Raw genomic sequence first — 19,297 nt, 5'->3', positions numbered from 1 at the left:
GTAAGGTGATTTCACCTTCCAACAGGAAGAAAGAACAGGAGGATCCTTAAATGCTATCCCCATGCACCCAACCTGGGTGCCAAGCCCTTGCCAAAGGACTGATGGGAAGGCGGGCAGGATGTAATGTTTGTGACAAGGACAAGATGGACTAAGGGTAATGCAGAGTTCAAAACATTGGTACTCAAATGCAAAACAGAAAAATTATTAAGCGATAATGCTTGACAAATGTATGCTCTGAGGACCAAGTAGCCACCCTAGGAATTTCCTAGATTGTTACTCACTGGAATTCAACCCAGGAGGTGGCCATTCCTCTCGTAGAGCATCCCTGAACTGGAAGTTATTCTAAAAAGCCTTGCAAAGCCAGAAAAATTGACAACTTAATCCACCTACTCAGAGTCATAAAAGTCACCTTCTTGTCTTTTCCAGGCTGTCCAAAAGTCACAAACAAGGAGTCGGTTTTCATGAACTGCAGAGGCCTGGTGACATAAATGAAAAGAGCTCTTTAAACATCAAGTGTATTCAGCAAATGTTCCTCCGGAGAGGAAGGAGAGGGAATGAAAGAAGGAAGGATTATTTCCTAAGATCTATCAAAAATAGACTTAACCTTTGCAGCAAAGGTAAGGCTAGGCCTTAAAGTTACCCCATCTTCCAAAGTATCAAATGAAGAGAGGACAGCATTTTAAGGCTCCCAGCTCCCCAATTGTTCTCAGCAAGGTGATAGGAAATAGGAAAATAACTTTATAGGAAACAATCTTTATGTCTACAGGATCCAGATCCTCAAAGAGATAAAATTGCAAAGCCTATAAAAGAGTAGGAAGATTCTGAGTTGGAGAAAAGGGATTTTTCAACTGGTCTTACAATTGACAAAAGATCAGAACAGTCTAGACACCAAAGACTGTAACATCGACGAAGGTACAGAAAAGTCCCTAAAAACCTTTATCGCAAAGCAATGAGCTTTCAGAGTGGAAAGAGATTCAAGTGAAACCCATTCAGAAGAAAATGCAAAATAGCAGACAAACTATAGGTAGGTGCCAAAAGATCATGAGCAGAACATCACGTCTCAAAAGACTTCCAGTTCTTTGTGAAAGACTTCGAAGTAGAAGGCCTGCTGGAGTGCTGAATTAACTCCACTAAGGAAGAGGAAAGACCCTTTGCTAGCAGTCCAGACTTCTCAACCTCCAAAGCGATAGAGTGAGTTGGAGCAAGAAGGTCAGGGACGACGTTCTGACAGAGACACACTTGAGCAGTACCCAAGGAGGTAGAAGAGCCAGGGGTTCAGAAGAGGAAACCATGACATCTCTGGCCAATAAGGGCCCACAAGAATAAAGTTCCCTCCCCCCTGCTGAGACTTGAAGAGAGCCATCTGGATCAATAAAAAGTGGGGGAATGTATAAAGGAGACTTCTCAGCCACTTTATCACCAATACGTCCACTACCTAGGCTCCTTGTTCCGGAAGCCTGGATCAGAATCGACAAAGATGAGCATTGTCCTTGTTTGAAAAGAGATCCAGAAAGGGTTTCACAAACTCTTGGCATATCTCTCAAAACAACGACCTGGATAACGTCAACTCCAGCAAATTTGGAAACCTCCAGCTGTCTGCCATCACATTGTCGGTGCTCTTGATGTGTACTGCCGACGTGTGCAACAGGTTGATCTCTGCCCAATAACCCAATTGTTCTGCTATTGCATTGAGGGATTTTGAATGCATGCTTCACTGTTGGTTAATGTAAAAGACAGCTACCTTATTCTCTGTCTTTACTAGCACATTTTTTTGAGACAGATGATGATGGGAAAACTTCAAAGCCCTGAAGATTACCATCAACTCCATCTATTTCCATGACCTCCGACTCTCTAGGAAAGACCACTTGAATTGACAGGATCAGTCCAACACAGTAGCTCTCCAGCCAGGTTTGCTGGCATCTGTTGCGAGGAATGCAGTAGCATCCAGGTGTATTAGTGTCCACTTAGACCAGTGGTCTTCAAACTCTTTAATGCTGCATCCACCCAATGGGAAAAAAAAACATTGGTGCCTCCCCTCTGAATTGTCCACAATTCTTCTATTAAATTGACACTGTTTAAATATGTCTAGACCTATTTAAACATTGCAGTTAAGTTCTATTACTGTTTTAAAAATGCAATCAAATACATGACCCTAAATATACTATTCTGGTCAGGCCTGCCCTACTAACCAATTGCATCGTCATGCTCTGCTGAGTAAACTGTTCTCACGACAGTGAGGAATGCACAGGCCGGGTGGTGCCCGGCGCACAAAAGCGCGCCTTCTTGTGTTGTACGTCTCTTCGCGCAAATGCAAACTCCGATTTCCTGCACTGTGGTCGGCAGGAGAGACATGGGAAGGCGCAGTAGGGAAGGCTTGAGCAACGAACCGTTGGCTATGTTTTGTTGTTACTTTGTTGACATGAGCTCAAGTAATTTGAAGCAGAAGGAACAGCCAGACCTAAAAAAAACTCTCTCACCTGCAACGCCGAATAACCACTATAATTATAATATCTCAAAAGCAGCTGGCCTTGTAAACTTAATGAGCAAGCAAGCCGATGCATTTTGGGTTTTGTTGTAAAAGAATAAAAATACTATCCATCCTTTCCTTTTTTTCCGGCAACAAGCGATGTTACAAAGATATCACAGCACACAGTGAGATTGAGTGAAAGAAGAGGCACTGAGGCTGGCGTGCAGCACTCCACAGCTCTTGTTATTGTAATCCAGACAGGGGGCGGAAGGAGAAAAGTTTGAAGGAATTGCGAAAGTGAGACCAACTCTCCTATCTATCTGCATTTAATGGAAAAAGGATACCTTTAGTACTCATGGCCGGTTAGCTCAGTTGGTTAGAGTGTGGTGCTAATAACGCCAAGGTCGCGGGTTTGATCCCCGTATGGGCCAGGTTGCATTTTTTCTCTCAACTAAACTCTTTTTTTCTCATTTAATCAGCCTCTTATAAATCCATACACTCTGTTGCTCCAGTATACGTTCACTTTCCATTAGTCCTTCTTTTGCCACTGCTGACCAAAGCTCAAGCCGGCAGCGCCAGTAGAACAACACAAGTGCAAGGGATTGTCTCTCCAAGATGGAGACACTGCCTCAGACTATGTCTCGTGAGAGGTGGAGGGAGACCAAGAGCTGATTATTAGATGCGTGGGGATAAGAGGAACATAACTCAGGTGAACAGATTCTGGATAGTGATGCTATAGCTAGGATCAGCAACGTTACAGGGGAAAGGATAGGAAAATAATTAGGTGACAGAAGTATAGAAGTGGCTACAAGGGGGTGTGTCTCTTAAGAGGGCCGAAAGATACACTGAAGGCGAAGGTGAAGTGAAAGAAGAAAGAAAGATCAAAGGAAGTCGACAGTGATTGAGAGAAAACTCACAAAGGCAAATTGAGCAAAAGACAAGGCCTGGGGAGTTAGACTACTTCAATGCAAATTTACGCCGCAGATGAGCATGACAACTGACCCTTGTACAGTGGTGCTGAAACAATTTTCAGTGTGGGGGTGCTGCCATCAAAGGGCTTCTGAAAATCCAGGAATCATACAAAGAACAAGTCCTGCGGAATGAGCCACGCACATTCAGAAAGAATGGTGATGCGTTGGTTACTCATTGGTAATCTTCATTAGCCTTAGTCCATTGCGTCTTTGTGACAGTCATTACAAAGTAAGGTGATGTCAACTTCCAACAGGAAGAAAGAACAGGAGGATCCTTAAATGCTAGCCCCATGCACCCAACCTGGGTGCCAAGCCCTTGCCAAAGGATTGATGGGAAGGTGGGCAGGATGTAATGTTTGTGACAAAGACAAGATGGACTGAGGGTAATGCAGAGTTCAAAACATTGGTACTGAAATGCAAAACAGAAAAATTATTAAGCCATAATGCTTGATAAATGTATGCTCTGAGGACCAAGTAGCCACCCTAGGAATTTCCTAGATTGTTACTCACTGGAATTCAACCCAGGAGGTGGCCATTCCTCTCGTAGACCATCCCTGAACTGGAAGATATTCTAAAAAGCCTTGCAAAGCCAGAAAAATTGACAACTTAATCCACCTACTCAGAGTCATAAAAGTCACCTTCTTGTCTTTTCCAGGCTGTCCAAAAGTCACAAACAAGGAGTCGGTTTTCCTGAACTGCAGAGGCCTGGTGACATAAATGAAAAGAGCTCTTTAAACATCAAGTGTATTCAGCAAATGTTCCTCCAGAGAGGAAGGAGAGGGAATGAAAGAAGGAAGAATTATTTCCTAAGATCTATCAAAAATAGACTTAACCTTTGCAGCAAAGGTAAGGCTAGGCCTTAAAGTTACCCCATCTTCCAAAGTATCAAATGAAGAGAGGACAGCATTTTAAGGCTCCCAGCTCCCCAATTGTTCTCAGCAAGGTGATAGGAAATAGGAAAATAACTTTATAGGAAACAATCTTTATGTCTACAGTATCCAGATCTTCAAAGAGATAAAATTGCAAAGCCTATAAAAGAGTAGGAAGATTCTGAGTTGGAGAAAAGGGATTTTTCAACTGGTCTTACAATTGTCAAAAGATCAGAACAGTCTAGACACCAAAGATTGTAACATCGACGAAGGTACAGAAAAGTCCCTAAAAACCTTTATCGCAAAGCAATGAGCTTTCAGAGTGGAAAGAGATTCAAGTGAAACCCATTCAGAAGACAAACTAGAGGTAGGTGCCAAAAGATCATGAGCAGAACATCACGTCTCAAAAGACTTCCAGTTCTTTGAGTAAGACTTCGAAGTAGAAGGCCTGCTGGAGTGCTGAATTAACTCCACTAAGGAAGAGGAAAGACCCTTTGCTAGCAGTCCAGACTTCTCAACCTCCAATGCGATAGAGTGAGTTGGAGCAACAAGGTCAGGGACGACGTTCTGAGAGAGACACACTTGAGCAGTACCCAAGGAGGTAGAAGAGCCAGGGGTTCAGAAGAGGAAACCATGACATCTCTGGCCAATAAGGGCTCATAAGAATAAAGTTCCCTCCCCCCTGCTGAGACTTGAAGAGAACCATCTGGATGAATAAAAAGTGGGGGAATGTATAAAGGAGACTTCTCAGCCACTTTATCACCAATACGTCCACTACCTAGGCTCCTTGTTCCGGAAGCCAGGATCAGAATCGACAAAGATGAGCATTGTCCTTGTTTGAAAAGAGATCCAGAAAGGGTTTCACAAACTCTCGGCATATCTCTCAAAACAACGACCTGGATAACGTCAACTCCAGCAAATTTGGAAACCTCCAGCTGTCTGCCATCACATTGTCGGTGCCCTTGATGTGTACTGCCGACGTGTGCAACAGGTTGATCTCTGCCCAATAACCCAATTGTTCTGCTATTGCATTGAGGGATTTTAAATGCATGCTTCACTGTTGGTTAATGTAAAAGACAGCTACCTTATTCTCTGTCTTTACTAGCACATATTTTTGAGACAGATGATGATGGGAAAACTTCAAAGCCCTGAAGATTACCATCAACTCCATCTATTTCCATGACCTCCGACTCTCTAGGAAAGACCACTTCAATCGACAGGATCAGTCCAACAAAGTAGCTCTCCAGCCAGGTTTGCTGGCATCTGTTGCGAGGAATTCAGGAGCATCCAGGTGTATTAGTGTCCACTTAGACCAGTGGTCTTCAAACTCTTTAATGCCGCATCCACCCAATGGGAAAAAAAAACATTGGTGCCGCCCCTCTGAATTGTCCACAATTCTTCTATTAAATTGACACTGTTTAAATATGTCTAGACCTATTTAAACATTGCAGTTAAGTTCTGTTACTGTTTTAAAAATGCAATCAAATACATGACCCCAAATATACTATTCTGGTCAGGCCTGCCCTACTAACCAATTGCAGCGTCATGCTCTGCTGAGTAAACTGATCTCACGACAGTGAGGAATGCACAGGCCGGGTGGTGCCCGGCGCACGAAAGCGCGCCTTCTTGTGTTGTACGTCTCTTCGCGCAAATGCAAACTCAGATTTCCTGCACTGTGGTCGGCAGGAGAGACATGGGAAGGCGCAGTAGGGAAGGCTTGAGCAACGAACCGTTGGCTATGTTTTGTTGTTACTTTGTTGACATGAGCTCAAGTAATTTGAAGCAGAAGGAACGGCCAGACCTAAAAAAAACTCTCTTACCTCCAATACCGAATAACCACTATAATTATAATATCTCAAAAGCAGCTGGCCTTGTAAACTTAATGACCAAGCAAGCCGATGCATTTTGGGTTTTGTTGTAAAAGAATAAAAATACTATCCATCCTTTCCTTTTTTTCCGGCAACAAGCTATGTTACAAAGATATCACAGCACACAGTGAGATTGAGTGAAAGAAGAGGCACTGAGGCTGGCGTGCAGCACTCCACAGCTCTTGTTATTGTAATCCAGACAGGGGGCGGAAGGAGAAAAGTATGAAGGAATTGCGATAGTGAGACCAACTCTTCTATGTATCTGCATTTCATGGAAAAAGGATATCTCTAGTACCCATGGCCAGTTAGCTCAGTTGGTTAGAGCATGGTGCTAATAACGCCAAGGTTGTGGGTTTGATCCCCGTACGCGCCAGGTTGCATTTTTTCTCTCAACTAAACTCTTTTTTTCTCATTTAATCAAGCTCTTATAAATCCATACACTCTGTTGCTCCAGTATACGTTCACTTTCCATTAGTCCTTCTTTTGCCACTGCTGACCAAAGCTCAAGCCGGCAGCGCCAGTAGAACAACACAAGTGCAAGGGATTGTCTCTCCAAGATGGAGACACTGCCTCAGACTATGTCTCGTGAGAGGTGGAGGGAGACCAAGAGCTGATTATTAGATGCGTGGGGATAAGAGGAACATAACTCAGGTGAACAGATTCTGGATAGTGATGCTATAGCTAGGATCAGCAACGTTACAGGGGAAAGGATAGGAAAATAATTAGGTGACAGAAGTATAGAAGTGGCTACAAGGGGGTGTGTCTCTTAAGAGGGCCGAAAGATACACTGAAGGCGAAGGTGAAGTGAAAGAAGAAAGAAAAATCAAAGGAAGTCGACAGTGATTGAGAGAAAACTCACAAAGGCAAATTGAGCAAAAGACAAGGCCTGGGGAGTTAGACTACTTCAATGCAAATTTACGCCGCAGATGAGCATGACAACTGACCCTTCTACAGTGCTGCTGAAACAATTTTCAGTGTGGGGGTGCTGCCATCAAAGGGCTTCTGAAAATCCAGGAATCATACAAAGAACAAGTCCTGCGGAAGGAGCCACGCACATTCAGAAAGAATGGTGATGCGTTGGTTACTTATTGGAAATCTTCATTAGCCTTAGTCCATTGCTTCCTTGTGACAGTCATTACAAAGTAAGGTGATGTCACCTTCCAACAGGAAGAAAGAACAGGAGGATCCTTAAATGCTAGCCCCATGCACCCAACCTGGGTGCCAAGCCCTTGCCAAAGGACTGATTGGAAGGTGGGCAGGATGTAATGTTTGAGACAAAGACAAGATGGACTAAGGGTAATGCAGAGTTCAAAACATTGGTACTCAAATGCAAAACAGAAAAATGATTAAGCCATAATGCTTGACAAATGTGTGCTCTGAGGACCAAGTAGCCACCCTAGTAATTTCCTAGATTGTTACACACTGGAATTCAACCCAGGAGGTGGCCATTCCTCTCGTAGACCATCCCTGAACTGGAAGATATTCTAAAAAGCCTTGCAAAGCCAGAAAAATTGACAACTTAATCCACCTACTCAGAGTCATAAAAGTCACCTTCTTGTCTTTTCCAGGCTGTCCAAAAGTCACAAACAAGGAGTCGGTTTTCCTGAACTGCAGAGGCCTGGTGACATAAATGAAAAGAGCTCTTTAAACATCAAGTGTATTCAGCAAATGTTCCTCCGGAGAGGAAGGAGAGGGAATGAAAGAAGGAAGAATTATTTCCTAAGATCTATCAAAAATAGACTTAACCTTTGCAGCAAAGGTAAGGCTAGGCCTTAAAGTTACCCCATCTTCCAAAGTATCAAATGAAGAGAAGAAAGCATTTTAAGGCTCCCAGCTCCCCAATTGTTCTCAGCAAGGAGATAGGAAATAGGAAAATAACTTTATAGGAAACAATCTTTAAGTCTACAGTATCCAGATCCTCAAAGAGATAAAATTGCAAAGCCTATAAAAGAGTAGGAAGATTCTGAGTTGGAGAAAAGGGATTTTTCAACTGGTCTTACAATTGACAAAAGATCAGAACAGTCTGGACACCAAAGATTGTAACATTGAGGAAGGTACAGAAAAGTCCCTAAAAACCTTTATCGCAAAGCAATGAGCTTTCAGAGTGGAAAGAGATTCAAGTGAAACCCATTCAGAAGAAAATGCAAAATAGCAGACAAACTACAGGTAGGTGCCAAAAGATCATGAGCAGAACATCACGTCTCAAAAGACTTCCAGTTGTTTGAGTAAGACTTCGAAGTAGAAGGCCTGCTGGAGTGCTGAATTAACTCCACTAAGGAAGAGTAAAGACACTTTGCTAGCAGTCCAGACTTCTCAACCTCCAAAGCGATAGAGTGAGTTGGAGCAAGAAGGTCAGGGATGACGTTCTGAGAGAGACACACTTGAGCAGTACCCAAGGAGGTAGAAGAGCCAGCGGTTCAGAAGAGGAAACCATGACATCTCTGGCCAATAAGGGCCCACAAGAATAAAGTTCCCTCCCCCCTGCTGAGACTTGAAGAGAACCATCTGGATCAATAAAAAGTGGGGGAATGTATAAAGGAGACTTCTCTGCCACTTTATCACCAATACGTCCACTACCTAGGCTCCTTGTTCCGGAAGCCTGGATCAGAATCGACAAAGATGAGCATTGTCCTTGTTTGAAAAGAGATCCAGAAAGGGTTTCACAAACTCTCGGCATATCTCTCAAAACAACGACCTGGATAACGTCAACTCCAGCAAATTTGGAAACCTCCAGCTGTCTGCCATCACATTGTCGGTGCCCTTGATGTGTACTGCCGACGTGTGCAACAGGTTGATCTCTGCCCAATAACCCAATTGTTCTGCTATTGCATTGAGGGATTTTGAATGCATGCTTCACTGTTGGTTAATGTAAAAGACAGCTACCTTATTCTCTGTCTTTACTAGCACATTTTTTTGAGACAGATGATGATGGGAAAACTTCAAAGCCCTGAAGATTGCCATCAACTCCATCTATTTCCATGACCTCCGACTCTCTAGGAAAGACCACTTGAATCGACATTATCAGTCCAACACAGTAGCTCTCCAGCCAGGTTTGCTGGCATCTGTTGCGAGAAATTCAGGAGCATCCAGGTGTATTAGTGTCCACTTAGACCAGTGGTCTTCAAACTCTTTAATGCCGCATCCACCCAATGGGAAAAAAAAACATTGGTGCCTCCCCTCTGAATTGTCCACAATTCTTCTATTAAATTGACACTGTTTAAATATGTCTAGACCTATTTAAACATTGCAGTTAAGTTCTGTTACTGTTTTAAAAATGCAATCAAATACATGACCCCAAATATACTATTCTGGTCAGGCCTGCCCTACTAACCAATTGCAGCGTCATGCTCTGCTGAGTAAACTGATCTCACGACAGTGAGGAATGCACAGGCCGGGTGGTGCCCGGCGCACGAAAGCGCGCCTTCTTGTGTTGTACGTCTCTTCGCGCAAATGGAAACTCAGATTTCCTGCACTGTGGTCGGCAGGAGAGACATGGGAAGGCGCAGTAGGGAAGGCTAGAGCAACGAACCGTTGGCTATGTTTTGTTGTTACTTTATTGACATGAGCTCAAGTAATTTGAAGCAGAAGGAACGGCCAGACCTAAAAAAAACTCTCTTACCTCCAACGCCGAATAACCACTATAATTATAATATCTCAAAAGCAGCTGGCCTTGTAAACTTAATGACCAAGCAAGCCGATGCATTTTGGGTTTTGTTGTAAAAGAATAAAAATACTATCCATCCTTTCCTTTTTTTCCGGCAACAAGCGATGTTACAAAGATATCACAGCACACAGTGAGATTGAGTGAAAGAAGAGACACTGAGGCTGGCGTGCAGCACTCCACAGCTCTTGTTATTGTAATCCAGACAGGAGGCGGAAGGAGAAAAGTATGAAGGAATTGCGATAGTGAGACCAACTCTTCTATCTATCTGCATTTTATGGAAAAAGGACAATTGCAGTACTCATGGCGGGTTAGCTCAGTTGGTTACAGGGTGGTGCTAATAACGCCAACGTCGCGGGTTCGATCCCTGTACGGGCCAAGTTGCATTTTTTCTCTCAACTAAACTCTTTTTTTCTCATTTAATCAAGCTCTTATCAATCCATACACTCTGTTGCTCCAGTATACGTTCACTTTCCATTAGTCCTTCTTTTGCCACTGCTGACCAAAGCTCAAGCCGGCAGCGCCAGTAGAACAACACAAGTGCAAGGGATTGTCTCTCCAAGATGGAGACACTGCCTCAGACTATGTCTCGTGAGAGGTGGAGGGAGACCAAGAGCTGATTATTAGATGCATGGGGATAAGAGGAACATAACTCAGGTGAACAGATTCTGGATAGTGATGTTATAGCTAGGATCAGCAACGTTACAGGGGAAAGGATTGGAAAATAATTAGGTGACAGAAGTATAGAAGTGGCTACAAGGGGGTGTGTCTCTTAAGAGGGCTGAAAAATACACTGAAGGCGAAGGTGAAGTAAAAGAAGAAAGAAAGATCAAAGGAAGTCGACAGTGATTGAGAGAAAACTCACAAAGGCAAATTGAGCAAAAGACAAGGCCTGGGGAGTTAGACTACTTCAATGCAAATTTACGACGCAGATGAGCATGACAACTGACCCTTGTACAGTGGTGCTGAAACAATTTTCAGTGTGGGGGTGCTGCCATCAAAGGGCTTCTGAAAATCCAGGAATCATACAAAGAACAAGTCCTGCGGAATGAGCCACGCAAATTCAGAAAGAATGGTGATGCGTTGGTTACTTATTGGTAATCTTCATTAGCCTTAGTCCATTGCGTCCTTGTGACAGTCATTACAAAGTAAGGTGATGTCACCTTCCAAAAGGAAGAAAGAACAGGAGGATCCTTAAATGCTAGCCCCATGCACCCAACCTGGGTGCCAAGCCCTTGCCAAAGGACTGATGGGAAGGTGGGCAGGATGTAATGTTTGTGACAAAGACAAGATGGACTAAGGGTAATGCAGAGTTCAAAACATTGGTACTCAAATGCAAAACAGAAAAATTATTAAGCCATAATGCTTCACAAATGTATGCTCTGAGGACCAAGTAGCCACCCTAGGAATTTCCTAGATTGTTACTCACTGGAATTCAACCCAGGAGGTGGCCATTCCTCTCTTAGACCATCCCTGAACTGGAAGATATCCAAAAAGCCTTGCAAAGCCAGAAAAATTGACAACTTAATCCACCTACTCAGAGTCATAAAAGTCACCTTCTTGTCTTTTCTAGGCTGTCCAAAAGTCACAAACAAGGAGTCGGTTTTCCTGAACTGCAGAGGCCTGGTGACATAAATGAAAAGAGCTCTTTAAACATCAAGTGTATTCAGCAAATGTTCCTCCTGAGAAGAAGGAGAGGGAATGAAAGAAGGAAGAATTATTTCCTAAGATCTATCAAAAATAGACTTAACCTTTGCAGCAAAAGTAAGGCTAGGCCTTAAAGTTACCCCATCTTCCAAAGTATCAAATGAAGAGAGGACAGCATTTTAAGGCTCCCAGCTCCCCAACTGTTCTCAGCAAGGTGATAGGAAATAGGAAAATAACTTTATAGGAAACAATCTTTATGTCTACAGTATCCAGATCCTCAAAGAGATAAAATTGCAAAGCCTATAAAAGAGTAGGAAGATTCTGAGTTGGAGAAAAGGGATTTTTAAACTGGTCTTACAATTGACAAAAGATCAGAACAGTCTAGACACCAAAGATTGTAACATCGACGAAGGTACAGAAAAGTCCCTAAAAACCTTTATCGCAAAGCAATGAGCTTTCAGAGTGGAAAGAGATTCAAGTGAAACCCATTCAGAAGAAAATGCAAAATAGCAGACAAACTACAGGTAGGTGCCAAAAGATCATGAGCAGAACATCACGTCTCAAAAGACTTCCAGTTCTTTGAGTAAGACTTCGAAGTAGAAGGCCTGCTGGAGTGCTGAATAAACTCCACTAAGGAAGAGGAAAGACCCTTTGCTAGCAGTCCAGACTTCTCAACCTCCAAAGCGATAGAGTGAGTTGGAGCAAGAAGGTCAGGGACGACGTTCTGAGAGAGACACACTTGAGCAGTACTCAAGGAGGTAGAAGAGCCAGGGGTTCAGAAGAGGAAACCATGACATCTATGGTCAATAAGGGCCCACAAGAATAAAGTTCCCTCCCCCCTGCTGAGACTTGAAGAGAACCATCTGGATCAATAAAAAGTGGGGGAATGTATAAAGGAGACTTCTCAGCCACTTTTTCACCAATACGTCCAATACCTAGGTTCCTTGTTCCGGAAGCCTGGATCAGAATCGACAAAGATGAGCATTGTCCTTGTTTGAAAAGAGATCCAGAAAGGGTTTCACAAACTCTCGGCATATCTCTCAAAACAACGACCTGGATAACGTCAACTCCAGCAAATTTGGAAACCTCCAGCTGTCTGCCATCACATTGTCGGTGCCCTTGATGTGTACTGCCGACGTGTGCAGCAGGTTGATCTCTGCCCAATAACCCAATTGTTCTGCTATTGCATTGAGGGATTTTGAATGCATGCTTCACTGTTGGTTAATGTAAAAGACAGCTACCTTATTCTCTGTCTTTACTAGCACATTTTTTTGAGACAGATGATGATGGGAAAACTTCAAAGCCCTGAAGATTACCATCAACTCCATCTATTTCCATGACCTCCGACTCTCTAGGAAAGACCACTTGAATCGACAGGATCAGTCCAACACTGTAGCTCTCCAGCCAGGTTTGCTGGCATCTGTTGCGAGGAATTCAGGAGCATCCAGGTGTATTAGTGTCCACTTAAACCAGTGGTCTTCAAACTCTTTAATGCCGCATCCACCCAATGGGAAAAAAAAACATTGGTGCCTCCCCTCTGAATTGTCCACAATTCTTCTATTAAATTGACACTGTTTAAATATGTCTAGACCTATTTAAACATTGTAGTTAAGTTCTGTTACTGTTTTAAAAATGCAATCAAATACATGACCCCAAATATACTATTCTGGTCAGGCCTGCCCTACTAACCAATTGCAGCGTCATGCTCTGCTGAGTAAACTGATCTCACGACAGTGAGGAATGCACAGGCCGGGTGGTGCCCGGCGCACGAAAGTGCGCCTTCTTGTGTTGTACGTCTCTTCGCGCAAATGCAAACTCAGATTTCCTGCACTGTGGTCGGCAGAAGAGACATGGGAAGGCGCAGTAGGGAAGGCTTGAGCAACGAACCGTTGGCTATGTTTTGTTGTTACTTTGTTGACATGAGCTCAAGTAATTTGAAGCAGACGGAACGGCCAGACCAAAAAAAAACTCTCTTACCTCCAACGCCGAATAACCACTATAATTATAATATCTCAAAAGCAGCTGGCCTTGTAAACTTAATGACCAAGCAAGCCGATGCATTTTGGGTTTTGTTGTAAAAGAATAAAAATACTATCCATCCTTTCCTTTTTTTCCGGCAACAAGCGATGTTACAAAGATATCACAGCACACAGTGAGACTGAGTGAAAGAAGAGGCACTGAGGCTGGCGTGCATCACTCCACAGCTCTTGTTATTGTAATCCAGACAGGGGGCGGAAGGAGAAAAGTATGAAGGAATTGCGATAGTGAGACCATCTCTTCTATGTATCTGCATGTCATGGACAAAGGATACCGTTAGTACCCATAGCTGGTTAGCTCAGTTGGGTAGAGCGTGGTGCTAATAACGCCAAGGTTGCGGGTTCGATCCCCGTACGGGCCAGGTTGCATTTTTTCTCTCAACTAAACTCTTTTTTTCTCATTTAATCAAGCTCTTATAAATCCATACACTCTGTTGCTCCAGTATACGTTCACTTTCCATTAGTCCTTCTTTTGCCACTGCTGACCAAAGCTCAAGCCGGCAGCGCCAGTAGAACAACACAAGTGCAAGGGATTGTCTCTCCAAGATGGAGACACTGCCTCAGACTATGTCTCGTGAGAGGTGGAGGGAGACCAAGAGCTGATTATTAGATGCGTGGGGATAAGAGGAACATAACTCAGGTGAACAGATTCTGGATAGTGATGCTATAGCTAGGATCAGCAACGTTACAGGGGAAAGGATAGGAAAATAATTAGGTGACAGAAGTATAGAAGTGGCTACAAGGGGGTGTGTCTCTTAAGAGGGCCGACAGATACACTGAAGGCGAAGGTGAAGTGAAAGAAGAAAGAAAGATCAAAGGAAGTCGACAGTGATTGAGAGAAAACTCACAAAGGCAAATTGAGCAAAAGACAAGGCCTGGGGAGTTAGACTACTTCAATGCAAATTTACGCCGCAGATGAGCATGACAACTGACCCTTGTACAGTGGTGCTGAAAAATTTTCAGTGTGGGGGTGTTGCCATCAAAGGGCTTCTGAAAATCCAGGAATTATACAAAGAACAAGTCCTGCAGAATGAGCCACGCACATTCAGAAAGAGTGGTGATGCGTTGGTTACATATTGGTAATCTTCATTAGCCTTAGTCCATTTCGTCCTTGTGACAGTCATTACAAAGTAAGGTGATGTCACCTTCCAACAGGAAGAAAGAACAGGAGGATCCTTAAATGCTAGCCCCATGCACCCAACCTGGGTGCCAAGCCCTTGCCAAAGGATTGATGGGAAGGTGGGCAGGATGTAATGTTTGTGACAAAGACAAGATGGACTGAGGGTAATGCGGAGTTCAAAACATTGGTACTGAAATGCAAAACAGAAAAATTATTAAGCCATAATGATTGACAAATGTATGCTCTGAGGACCAAGTAGCCACCCTAGGAATTTCCTAGATTGTTACTCACTGGAATTCAACCCAGGAGGTGGCCATTCCTCTCGTAGACCATCCCTGAACTGGAAGATATTCTAAAAAGCCTTGCAAAGCCAGAAAAATTGACAACTTAATCCACCTACTCAGAGTCATAAAAGTCACCTTCTTGTCTTTTCGAGGCTGTCCAAAAGTTATAAACAAGTAGTCGGTTTTCCTGAACTGCAGAGGCCTGGTGACATAAATGAAAAGAGCTCTTTAAACATCAAGTGTATTCAGCAAATGTTCCTCCGGAGAGGAAGGAGAGGGAATGAAAGAAGGAAGAATTATTTCCTAAGATCTATCAAAAATAGACTTAACCTTTGCAGCAAAGGTAAGGCTAGGCCTTAAAGTTACCCCATCTTCCAAAGTATCAAATGAAGAGAGGACAGCATTTTAAGGCTCCCAGCTCCCCAATTGTTCTCAGCAAGGTGATAGGAAATAGGAAAATAACTTTATATTAAACAATCTTTATGTCTACTGTATCCAGATCCTCAAAGAGATAAAATTGCAAAGCCTATAAAAGAGTAGGAAGATTCTGAGTTGGAGAAAAGGGATTTTTCAACTGGTCTTACAATTGATAAAAGATCAGAACAGTCTAGACACCAAAGATTGTAACATCGACGAAGGTACAGAAAAGTCCCTAAAAACCTTTATCGCAAAGCAATGAGCTTTCAGAGTGGAAAGAGATTCAAGTGAAACCCATTCAGAAGAAAATGCAAAATAGCAGACAAACTACAGGTAGGTGCCAAAAGATCATGAGCAGAACATCACGTCTCAAAAGACTTCTACTTCTTTGAGTAAGACTTCGAAGTAGAAGGCCTGCTGGAGTGCTGAATAAACTCCACTAAGGAAGAGGAAATACCCTTTGCTAGCAGTCTAGACTTCTCAACCTCCAAAGCGATAGAGTGAGTTGGAGCAACAAGGTCAGGGATGACGTTCTGAGAGAGACACACTTGAGCAGTTCCCAAGGAGGTAGAAGAGCCAGGGGTTCAGAAGAGGAAACCATGTCATCTCTGGCCAATAAGGGCCCACAAGAATAAAGTTCCCTCCCCCCTGCTGAGACTTGAAGAGAACCATCTGGATCAATAAAAAGTGGGGGAATGTATAAAGGAGACTTCTCAGCCACTTTATCACCAATACGTCCACTACCTAGGCTCCTTGTTCCGGAAGCCTGGATCAGAATCGACAAAGATGAGCATTGTCCTTGTTTGAAAAGAGATCCAGAAAGGGTTTCACAAACTCTCGGCATATCTCTCAAAACAACGACCTGGATAACGTCAACTCCAGCAAATTTGGAAACATCCAGCTGTCTGCCATCACATTGTCGGTGCCCTTGATGTGTACTGCCGACGTGTGCAACAGGTTGATCTCTGCCCAATAACCCAATTGTTCTGCTATTGCATTGAGGGATTTTGAATGCATGCTTCACTGTTGGTTAATGTAAAAGACAGCTACCTTATTCTCTGTCTTTACTAGCAGATTTTTTTGAGACAGATGATGATGGGAAAACTTCAAAGCCCTGAAGATTACCATCAACTCCATCTATTTCCATGACCTCCGACTCTCTAGGAAAGACCACTTGAATCGACAGGATCAGTCCAACACAGTAGCTCTCCAGCCAGGTTTGCTGGCATCTGTTGCGAGGAATTCAGGAGCATCCAGGTGTATTAGTGTCCACTTAGACCAGTGGTCTTCAAACTCTTTAATGCCGCATCCACCCAATGGGAAAAAAAAACATTGGTGCCTCCCCTCTGAATTGTCCACAATTCTTCTATTAAATTGACACTGTTTAAATATGTCTAGACCTATTTAAACATTGCAGTTAAGTTCTGTTACTGTTTTAAAAATGCAATCAAATACATGACACCAAATATACTATTCTGGTCAGGCCTGCCCTACTAACCAATTGCAGCGTCATGCTCTGCTGAGTAAACTGATCTCACGACAGTGAGGAATGCACAGGCCGGGTGGTGCCCGGCGCACGAAAGCGCGCCTTCTTGTGTTGTACGTCTCTTCGCGCAAATGCAAACTCAGATTTCTGCACTGTGGTCGGCAGGAGAGACATGGGAAGGCGCAGTAGGGAAGGCTTGAGCATCGAACCGTTGGCTATGTTTTGTTGTTACTTTGTTGACATGAGCTCAAGTAATTTGAAGCAGAAGGAACGGTCAGACCTAAAAAAAACTCTCTTACCTCCAAAGCCAAATAACCACTATAATTATAATATCTCAAAAGCAGCTGGCCTAGTAAACTTAATGACCAAGCAAGCCAATGCATTTTGGGTTTTGTTGTAAAAGAATAAAAATACTATCCATCCTTTCCTTTTTTTCCGGCAACAAGCGATGTTACAAAGATATCACAGCACACAGTGAGATTGAGTGAAAGAAGAGGCACTGAGGCTGGCGTGCAGCACTCCACAGCTCTTGTTATTGTAATCCAGACAGGGGGCGGAAGGAGAAAAGTATGAAGGAATTGCGATTGTGAGACCAACTCTTCTATCTATCTGCATTTCATGGAAAAAGGAGATCTGGAGTACTCATGGTTGGTTAGCTCAGTTGGTTACAGTGTGATGCTAATAACGCCAAGGTCGGGGGTTTGAGCCCCGTACGGGCCAGGTTGCATTTTTTCTCTCAACTAAACTCTTTTTTTCTCATTTAATCAAGCTCTTATAAATCCATACACTCTGTTGCTCCAGTATACGTTCACTTTCCATTAGTCCTTCTTTTGCCACTGCTGACCAACGCTCAAGCCGGCAGCGCCAGTAGAACAACACAAGTGCAAGGGATTGTCTCTCCAAGATGGAGACACTGCCTCAGACTATGTCTCGTGAGAGGTGGAGGGAGACCAAGAGCTGATTATTAGATGCGTGGGGATAAGAGGAACATAACTCAGGTGAACAGATTCTGGATAGTGATGCTATAGCTAGGATCAGCAACGTTACAGGGGAAAGGACAGGAAAATAATTAGGTGACAGAAGTATAGAAGTGGCTACAAGGGGGTGTGTCTCTTAAGAGGGCCGAAAGATACACTGAAGGCGAAGGTGAAGTAAAAGAAGAAAGAAAGATCAAAGGAAGTCGACAGTGATTGAGAGAAAACTCACAAAGGCAAATTGAGCAAAAGACAAGGCCTGGGGAGTTAGACTACTTCAATGCAAATTTACGCTGCAGATGAGCGTGACAACTGACCCTTGTACAGTGGTGCTGAAACAATTTTCAGTGTGGGGGTGCTGCCATCAAAGGGCTTCTGAAAATCCAGGAATCATACAAAGAACAAGTCCTGCGGAATGAGCCACGCACATTCAGAAAGAATGGTGATGCGTTGGTTACTTATTGGTAATCTTCATTAGCCTTAGTCCATTGCGTCCTTGTGACAGTAATTACAAAGTAAGGTGATGTCACCTTCCAACAGGAAGAAAGAACAGGAGGATCCTTAAATGCTAGCCCCATGCACCCAACCTGGGTGCCAAGCCCTTGCCAAAGGATTGATGGGAAGGTGGGCAGGATGTAATGTTTGAGACAAAGACAAGATGGACTGAGGGTAATGCAGAGTTCAAAACATTGGTACTGAAATGCAAAACAGAAAAATTATTAAGCCATAATGCTTGACAAATGTATGCTCTGAGGACCAAGTAGCCACCCTAGGAATTTCCTAGATTGTTACTCACTGGAATTCAACCCAGGAGGTGGCCATTCCTCTCGTAGACCATCCCTGAACTGGAAGATATTCTAAAAAGCCTTGCAAAGCCAGAAAAATTGACAACTTAATCCACCTACTCAGAGTCATAAAAGTCACCTTCTTGTCTTTTCGAGGCTGTCCAAAAGTTATAAACAAGTAGTCGGTTTTCCTGAACTGCAGAGGCCTGGTGACATAAATGAAAAGAGCTCTTTAAACATCAAGTGTATTCAGCAAATGTTCCTCCGGAGAGGAAGGAGAGGGAATGAAAGAAGGAAGAATTATTTCCTAAGATCTATCAAAAATAGACTTAACCTTTGCAGCAAAGGTAAGGCTAGGCCTTAAAGTTACCCCATCTTCCAAAGTATCAAATGAAGAGAGGACAGCATTTTAAGGCTCCCAGCTCCCCAATTGTTCTCAGCAAGGTGATAGGAAATAGGAAAATAACTTTATATTAAACAATCTTTATGTCTACTGTATCCAGATCCTCAAAGAGATAAAATTGCAAAGCCTATAAAAGAGTAGGAAGATTCTGAGTTGGAGAAAAGGGATTTTTCAACTGGTCTTACAATTGATAAAAGATCAGAACAGTCTAGACACCAAAGATTGTAACATCGACGAAGGTACAGAAAAGTCCCTAAAAACCTTTATCGCAAAGCAATGAGCTTTCAGAGTGGAAAGAGATTCAAGTGA

The 19,297-nt window shown here is 43.2% G+C and overlaps 1 non-coding gene across 1 annotated transcript; it reads left to right on the top strand.

The window, feature by feature from the left end:
* The first annotated feature begins 2,824 nt into the window (after positions 1–2,824).
* On the top strand, positions 2,825–2,898 carry TRNAI-AAU (transfer RNA isoleucine (anticodon AAU)). Its single transcript has one exon. It is a non-coding gene; the product is annotated as a tRNA-Ile (tRNA).
* Positions 2,899–19,297: the final 16,399 nt, after the last annotated feature.

This window comes from Pleurodeles waltl, chromosome 12 (genome assembly GCF_031143425.1).
Source record: "Pleurodeles waltl isolate 20211129_DDA chromosome 12, aPleWal1.hap1.20221129, whole genome shotgun sequence".
Lineage (NCBI taxonomy): Eukaryota > Metazoa > Chordata > Amphibia > Caudata > Salamandridae > Pleurodeles > Pleurodeles waltl.
Note: the sequence above shows the minus strand (reverse complement) of the source record. Positions and strands in the feature narration are given on the sequence as shown.